The following is a 9,461-nucleotide window of genomic DNA, read 5'->3' on the forward strand; positions in this document are numbered from 1 at the left end:
GAAGACAACCTTTATATAATCTAGGCATCATTGCTTGTGTAAAATCTGCATGAAATCCTAAGAATAAGAGATTAACAGTTATTAACCATTGTATTAATTTGAACTACCCATATTCATCCAAATCATTTTAACAATATAGAGCGTGAGAGGAAAAGGCTAACACTTTGTAATTTAACAGTCCTGGCATCATACAATTGGAAATCGACTGATCTGTTTCTTCAACAAAATGTCAGTTTTTTGTAAAAGTTACACCATACAAATCTGTGGGTGTAACTCTTCTACTGACAAATATACCACTTGGTAATCTCAAAGCTTGTAGCCTGGAAAAAAATTCAGTTCCACATCCTATGCAATGCACTCTTAAGCAAAGGAAGGATTGCACCTTTGGATAATGCAGATCGATGTGGGCCTGAAGATTAATGATAGATGATGCAACTGCAATCCAGAAGTGTACATGTGATTTTTGAATGAGCAGAGACATGGGATTTGCTATGGTGCCCTATTGTTTGAAAAGTTAATTTGCTGTTAAGAATGACTACTTGAAATGGGTGCTAGAAAACTTGCAAAATTGATATAGAATTTCACTTCAGCACAAAATCCTGCTTTTATCAGTGATAGGGGTGTTGGGTTCTACCAGTTGCCCCAATAATCACAGAGACAAAGACTGAGGGGAACGATAAGCTTTATTACTTGCTGGCCCAGGTCCAAGCTAGGGAAGTGCAGGGAAGGAAGAGGTGACTCAACCTCTATGGCTGGGTCACAGGGGAGGAGTGCAGGGAGGAGTCTAGAAGATGTCATCAGGAGGGCGGGTCAGCCCATGCCTGTACTGGCCAGTACATGCAATAAACCATATCAGTACAAGGGAAAAATCAAAGGAAATTTGAAAGGAATGAATGACCTGAGGACTTTTAAATCCCATAACTACAAATATGCACATATCAAACAATAATTTTGAATTTTACATTTCAGTGAAATATCTTGCATTTTACCACAGAAACCTTGAATGGAGTTTTAGATAAAGGCTAGAATTTGCCTGAAACATCATGGCACATTAACCACCGATCCTGTCCAAACCACACAATAATGTATTTGCACCTTAAAATGCAATCTCAGGTTTTAAGACCAGAACTTGCTGGTCAGTTTAGTTTACACAGATCACATCTCTCCCATAGATTCCCATAATTCCTAAGAATTTTCTGAATTTGAAATGAATTAGCCATGAATCCCAGTAAGTTAATTTTTTTTATTAGTGAGTGAAATTATTTTTAACAAGCACTGATGACCATTAATCAACCACTTTGGACCAAAATTTAAAAAGTGAAATTGTGACTTTTTTCCCCTTTCTCCATGCTTGCATTCCACTTCTCTTTCCATCAATGTTTTGACTCTAATCCAATCTGTCTTTCTCAATCTTTATGTCTCAGTAATTAAGGAAATATACCACTGTTATTCATGAAAATCTAGATGTTTTGTTGTTATGTCCACTTTGAATCTGCATGACACACACTGTTTTTTAATGGATGCAGTAAAATGTTTTACCTTGCAATCAAAGACTTGTCTGCCCGATTTCAGCAAGTCCAGTTTATAATTTTAGTTTATAAATTCAAATTAATCTAGCTTGAAAATGTTCAATTTGCTTGGAAATATTATGAATTTTTATTAGATAAAGTACACTTACTAATGCCATATATTCCAGAGTAGGTTTCTTGTATGTAATTATAATTTTTTTTTTAAGAACAGATCACAACTTTCCAAAAACTCAGAAGATAAATCTATTTTAGACGGAAACAAAGCAAGTACAAAATACTTGCATCTATATAGTTCTAAAAGATACTACAAATACTCAGCAGGTCGTACAGCATCTTTGGAAAGAGAAACAGAAGTAAATGTTTCCGGTCAATAATCCATTATCAGAATTTGTTGACTCTGTTTCATTCTCCATAAATGCTCCATGGACATGATTATTTCCAGCACTTTTCTGCTTTTATTTCCACTAGCAACATTATTTTGTTGCATTTATGTAATGTATTTAAAAGTCTCAGAACAGAACACCACTGAGCATTGTTAAGACAAGCTAGGCAATTTGGACTGTCACTTTAATAATACAGTCAACAATTTTGAGCAGAACATAGTTCCACAAACAGTTTTTTTTTTCATAAATGAACAGTTAATCTGTTTCAGTCAATTAAAATCAATAAACAGCAGAAGCTGGAAATAATAAGGGATCAGGCAACATTTGTGAAAAGAGAACCAATTAACATGTCAGCAAAAAATGCTGAATATTTTTAGCATTTTCTCTTTATTTATAATCTACTTGTGATTTTGGTTGAAGATATATATTAGTAACAACTTTTAGAATTCCTGTACTCTTCCTTGAAATCATGCCATGAGTTTTTCTTTCAGATGTCCACCTGAGAAGGTGGATGAGACTTTAATGACATGGCCATCATCATTTTTAGCAGTGCAATGCTTCCCTCGGTTGATTAAGATTTTGCTTACAGATCTCTAGAATAGTACCAATCCTCTAACTAGGTGGCATTCTACAGCACCTAATAGCCCAACTATGCTTGAGATTGTCTGATCTCGGAAGCTAACCAAGCTCAGGACTGGAGGGGAGACTGCTGTAGGTTTCTGTGAGGGGCGCTGGACAAAGTGGTGAATCTCTGCCTTACAGTAGACAAAAGTTAAAGAATTTCATGTAATATTCTAAATGTAGTATCACTTTGGTATTCTACTCTGCCACAGCTGGTTTAATTCATGTTCTCTTAGAACCATAGAGTACTACATATCAAAACAGGTCCTTCAGCCCTTCTGGACTTTGCTGAATTATATGTCTGCCTAGTCTGACTGACCTGCATCTTGACCATATCCCTTCCGCCAATGTATCTGTCCAAATTTTTCTTAAATGTCAAAATTGAGCCTGCATTTACCAATTTGGCTGACAGCTCATTCCACAGTCCCACCACTCTCTACATGAAGAAGTTGTCCCTAATGCTCTCTTTAAACATATCCCCTTTCACCCTTAACCCATGTCCTCATCTAAACTCAGTGAAAAAAGCCTGCTTGCATTTACTCTATCTATATCCATCATAATTCTGAATACCTCTATCAAATCTCCTCTCATTCTTTTGCACTCCAGAGAATAAAATCTAACCTATTTAACCTTTCTGCGTAATTGTGTTCTTCAAGTCCTGGCAACATCCCCTGCATGCTTTCAATTTTATTGATATCCTTCCTGTACAGATTTGGCCTCACCAATGTCTTGCACAACTTCACCATAACATCGCAACTCCTACACTCAGTGCTTTGATTTATGAAGGCCAATGTGCCAACTCCTCTCTTTACGACCTTATCTACCTGCGATGCCACTTTCAGGGAATGATGTATCTGTATTCCCAGATCCCTCTGTTCTACTGCACAGTATATGTCTTACATTGGTTTGTCCAATGAAAGTGCAACATCTCACATTTTAGTGCCTGGTTGAATTTGTGAAACAGCTAGTCAGGAAGAAAAAATGCCAAACAAAATTCAAAATTCCTGCTTCTGACTGAAATTTTTCAACACAGAATGTTAATATGTGGATGATAGAGGAGGATAATTCTGATCTTACCAGAGGGGATACCTTGCTGACATCTACAGTCTCCATGTTGCCTTATTTGGAAATAATATACGGTGTGACAGACTGTTGTGGGACTTGGGTCAAAATCTGTTTTACTTGTGGACACATTCAAGCTGTTTGATTTACTAAAAGATAACAAAAACTAATTTAATCCAAATATCTCTTGGGTAGTTGATATCTGGAATCCTCTAACATAGAGGGTTTTGGAACATCTGCTTTCAAGACAAAAATGTGTACATTTGTATTTCCTTGGGGAGTCAAGGGATATGGCGGAATGAGCACAAGAGTCTGAATGGGCTCCTCCTCCTCCCATTTCATATGTGATCTTTGCTGTATAACTAGAGCAAGTGTGTGTCATGGGAGAAAAGAGAGGTGTGTGAAGGATGAATATTTGATAGAAGTAGGCCATCTGCTAAATATCTTGTGAGGAAACAGATCATTATTATATTCAATCATCACAGAATATTTTGTAAACGTGAATATTTGAAAAATATTTGACCCATTCACTTCAATAACATTTTTAAAAGACTTGGAGAAATAAAAGCTGTGCCATTTAGAAACACGAGTTAAAGTAAAACAAATAATTACATGGTATATTAAGATACACATTAAAGAACTAGTTACTTCCTGTCATACTTGAGAAAATGCTATACAATGTACTGTAGAAATGGAAATTATTTAATTCGATTTAAAAGATAGGCTAGAAATGTTTTCATGGAGAAAAACCTTTTTGATTTCATGCAGAGTCATTTTAATCTAAAACACAAATGCTGAATATAATCAGATCTTTTGTGCCTGAATCACTTAGTTTCTTGTCAGTTCCTCATTGTGTATGATCCTTATATACCCAGAAGCCACTAGGATTGCACAGTGACATCACATAACTAATTTTTGAAAAATCTGTTTGCAAATCTAAGAAAAACAAATTGGCAAAAGCCATTCATTTATAAGCAGGTCATCTGACCAAGGAATCTGAGGCATTTACTTTCTTGAAGGACATTTTACATTTTACTCACACACCATCCACCAACCCCAAACTGTTCCCTGAGTACATAATCAGCCACCACCTACTTGCTTTTCCAAGCACTGCACATGTTATTCCACACCTACAGATTTGACCCTTCCAAGATTGTCCAATTGGCTCTGCGGTAGATTGCCGGTAAGAGATGTACCAGCATGGACTGGTGAGGTGCGCCATGCACTAATTTAACCTGTCCTAATGGGGTGCTCTGTCTCTATATACAAAAGTTAAAGCCAGCTCTGATGGCAATTGATTAAAAAGATTTAAAAAATGATCTGAACTTTCAAGAGATTTGTTAATGATGTATAAATGTTTATAATTGACATTCTTGTCCATTTTACAGTTGGATACATGTAGTTTTATTAAAACATTTATACAGATCAACTGTATGAATAGAACCCATAACTAATAAGTTGAATGGAGAGACGTTGAATAAAGTGGAGCAAGGATGTGAGATCATAAATACAATTTTAAAACTATTGTATTAATAACGCTGAAACAAATGTATCAGGGACTTGTAATCTGTCTTTTTTTTTACATATAGCAAGCTGGTCTTGCTTTCTTACACAGTGATAGCCTTTTTTAAGCTCACTTGTGCTCATTGAAACAAGTTTGTGAATGCTTCCAAGAAATGAGTTTTAATTAAAAAAAATTACTTCTGATTTTCATGATGTAAATTCTATGAATGTATCTTGTTTCTTGTATTTTAAATCTAATAAATGCATAATATATACATTCCATTTGAGTACTGTATTAAATTTATGCACTAATGTTTAATCTTCAAGTGCAGTCTCGTAACCTCAGGACAGTACGGTTAATGTAGCAGTTAGCACAATGCTGTTACAGTGCCAGTGACTGGGACCGGGGTTCAAATCCCACACTGTCTGTAAGGAGTTTGTATGTTCTCCCCGTGTTTGTGTGAGTTTCCTTCGGGTGCTCCAATTTCCTCCCACCGTTCATAACGTACATGTCAGTTGGGTGTAATTGGGCGGCATGGACTTGAGGACCGAAAAGGCCTGTCGCCATGCTGTTTGTCTAAGTTTTAAAAATTACTGTATTTGTCCAACCGTGCTCAGAGTTGGAAAAAAATCATCAATTTTCTTTTTGATTTCACATATCCCTCACCATGTTCTCACTTCTATGTATCTTTTACCAGTATCTATGATAACCATTATCCTTTATCCCCCTTAATTTCTCTTGTCCTTTTCTCACTTCTGCATCTACTTAAAATCAACATCTTCCAATTCTAAGACACAGTCACTGATACTGCCACAGATGTTGCCTGGCACAAGCATTTCAACAATTTTTATGACTATTTTGTTTCTTCTATTTTCTAGTCTCCAGCATATGCTGTGTGGACTCTTCTGAATGATTACATTGTAAATATCACTATTTGAAAATGTAGATAGTAGAACATTTCCCTACCACCTAAACCAGAAAATACTGTAATTATTTATTCAACTTTGAAACACTGAAAACTTAAGAGTACTAGCTAGCTTGCATCTGTATTTACTCTTTATATTTAATTTCCAATTGACTTTACCAAGCAGTTTGTGAAACTTTATTGCATTTTGAATTGCCTATAGTTCAAGTAACAACAAGAATATTACAATACCCAAAAATAGCATTTAGCAGTGAGCCACCCACATTAATGACTTGCCAGCTCCAACATCTAGTTTGTCCCTGCTTTGCAATAGAGTTTCTGTCGAAACAACTGTAATGGGATTGACTTGAACAAGAAGTACACACAACTTCGGAATAAACTAATGTACCAGATATAATGTCACAATAAACGAACTTAACCGTGGAGCCGAAAGCAGTCAAAAATATCTTAAACTGATTTTTCCATCTATATTTACTCAGGAGATTGACACACAGTCTGTAGAAGAGAAGAAAACAAGCAGTGAGGTCATGGAACCTATAAAGATTAAAGAGCAGGTGGTGCTTGCTATCTTGAGGCAAATAAGGGTGGATAAATACCCAGGAACTGACAAGATATTCCCTTAAACCTTGAAGAAGGCTAATGTAGAAATTGAAGAGGTTGTTACAGATATATTTAAAATGTCCTTAGCCACTGGTGAGGTGCTGGAAGATTAGAGGATAACTAATATTGTTCCATTGTTTAAAAATAGCTCCAAGAATAATTTGGGAATTTATGTCAATTAAATTATTGCAAAGTATTCACAAAAATTGAATAATACAAGTATTTTGATAGACAGAGACTTATTAGGGATAGTCAACATGGATTTGTACATGGTAAGTTATATTTAACCACTCTTATAGAGTTCTTCGAGGAAGTTACTAGGAAGGTTGAAGGAAAGGTTGTGGATGTTGTCTACATGGAAGTCAGTAAGACCTTTGATAAGGTGCAACACGAGAGATTAGTCAAGAAGATTCAGTTGCTCAGTATGCAGGATGAGGTAGTAAATTGGATCAGACATTGGCTTTACAGGAGAAACCAAAGACCAGTAGTAGATGATTGCCAATGTAAATGAAGGCCTGTGACTAGTGGTGTGCCTCAGTGATCAGTTTTGGGTCCATTTTTTTTATCATCTGCATCAATGATTTGGATGATAATGTGGTAAATTGGATCAGCAAGTTTGTAGATGATATTAAGATTGAAGGTGTTGAGGACAGTGAGAAAGGATTTCAAAGATTGCAGGAAGATCCAGAAAAATGGGCTGAAAAATGGCAGATGGAATTTAATGCAGACAAGTGTGAGGTGTTGCATTTTGGAAGGATGAACCAAACAGTAGGGCACTGAGGAGTACAGTAGAATAGACAGATCTGAGAATACAGATGCATAATTTCCTGAAAGTGGTGTCACAGGTAGATATGGTCATAAAGAGTCCTTTTGCATGTTGGCCTGCATAAATCAAAGTTTTGAATATAGGAGTTGGTATGTTGGGAAGTTGTATAAGACAATGCCACGTTCACATTTGGAGTATTGTGTGCAGTTTTGCTCACCTAACTACAGAAAAGATTGATAGAGTGCAGAGAAGATTTGAAAGGATATTATGAGGACTCAAACTGAGTTACAGTTAAGACTTTATTTCCTAGAGCATAGAAGAATGAGGGGGATTTGATAAAGGTAGGTAAAATTATGAGGGGTATAGACAATAAATGTAAGCAGGCTTTTTCCACTGAGTTTAGAACAACATGGAACATTACAGCTCTTTGGCCTACAATGTTGTGCTCACCCATATATACCTTGCAAAAAAACTAAATCCTACCTCGTAACCCTCTATTTTTCTTTCATCAACCTAGACCAGCAGCAATGGAAATTCACCAAGACAATGGCATCTTCAAAACAATAAATTTTATTAATAACTATTAATAATATAACATTAACTCCAAACTTAGCTCCACTATGCGCAAATGTGTGTGTGTGTGTGTGTGTGTGTGTGTGTGGGGGGGGGGGGGGGGTGGGGGGGTGTTGGTGGGGAGATCCCAAACCATTACAGTTCAGACACGATTCTGAAAAGTCAATTTGGAAATTCGGTCTTATAGATCTTTTTGTGTTGAAACACAGAATCTTTAAAATGTTTTTCAGAAGTAGTTATGGAGTAGGTGAGGCCCTGAATCATCAGACCTCTCAAAACTCACGAATTCTTGTAAAGTTGCTTTCAATGTTTCGTCATACAATTTTTTTTTCACAATGCCCCTCTCTCGTCTGGAGGTTACGGAACTTGTGATTTCCATGATGATTTCACAAGCCCAGGCAAGGGTTTTAGATGAAATGACCATTACAATGGGCATAGAAGCACTGCTCTCTCTGAAGCCACTTTGATTCTGTGTTCCTCCCTTGTCAAGGAGAACACGATAGCTGTTCTTTCTCACAAAATGTTACTGTATTTCTGACCTCAGATCAATCTCATTGATGATACAAAAGCTGCTTCTTTGAAGTGTCTTCAATCACATGACTTGCTTTGATCACTACTGGTTTTTTTTCCAGCAACCACGACTCATGGCTGACGACCTCCTTTTTATCAAGCAAATGGCTGTTTGTTTACACAGGTGTCTGAGTGAACATCCATTGTTTTCAGTATTTCGATGGAACAATCAACCTAGTTTTATTTCTCTGTTTACAGCTGGACATAGACTCCATGTCTATTCAAAACCGTGTTCTCTGTGTGTAAGTGTCTTTGTGTGTGTTCCCTGTTTGCAACCCACAGGGTACCTCTCTAAAATATATATTATAACATAAATTTTAACATAAATATTAGTAATAGCATAATTCTGTAACACATCCCTGTGCCTGACTAAGAGTCTCTTAAATGCCCCTATTGCTCCAAGCTCCACCACAACCACTGGCAATGCATTTCAGGCATCCTCAACTCTCTGTGTAAAAAATATTTACCCCTAATGACTCCACTAAAGCTTCCTCCTTTCACTTTGTACAGATATCTTCTGGTGTTTACTACTCCCACCCTGGGGAAAAGGAGTCAACTGTCTACCTTCTCTATACCTCTCATAATCTTGTAGACCTCTATTAAGTTGCCTATTATCCTTCTTTGCTCCAAAGAAAAAAACCATAGCTTTGCTAACCTTGCTTCATAAGCCATATTTTCCAACCCAGGCAACATCCTGGTAAATCTCTTCTACACCCTTTCCATAGCTTCCACATGTAACCTGGTTATGGGGGCCCAGGGGACCCCAAAACCCAGCAGCAATAGAAATTCACTAAGACAAATGGTTGCTTAAATAAACATCATTTTTAATTTACTTTAAACATAAAAACAGTATCAAACTTTAACTTATTACTCTTAACTTAATCCCTTTCTAATTCTAGGCGCAGGTGTATGTAATGTGTGTATGAAT

Source organism: Narcine bancroftii, chromosome 1, assembly GCF_036971445.1.
Source record: "Narcine bancroftii isolate sNarBan1 chromosome 1, sNarBan1.hap1, whole genome shotgun sequence".
NCBI classification, from domain to species: domain Eukaryota; kingdom Metazoa; phylum Chordata; class Chondrichthyes; order Torpediniformes; family Narcinidae; genus Narcine; species Narcine bancroftii.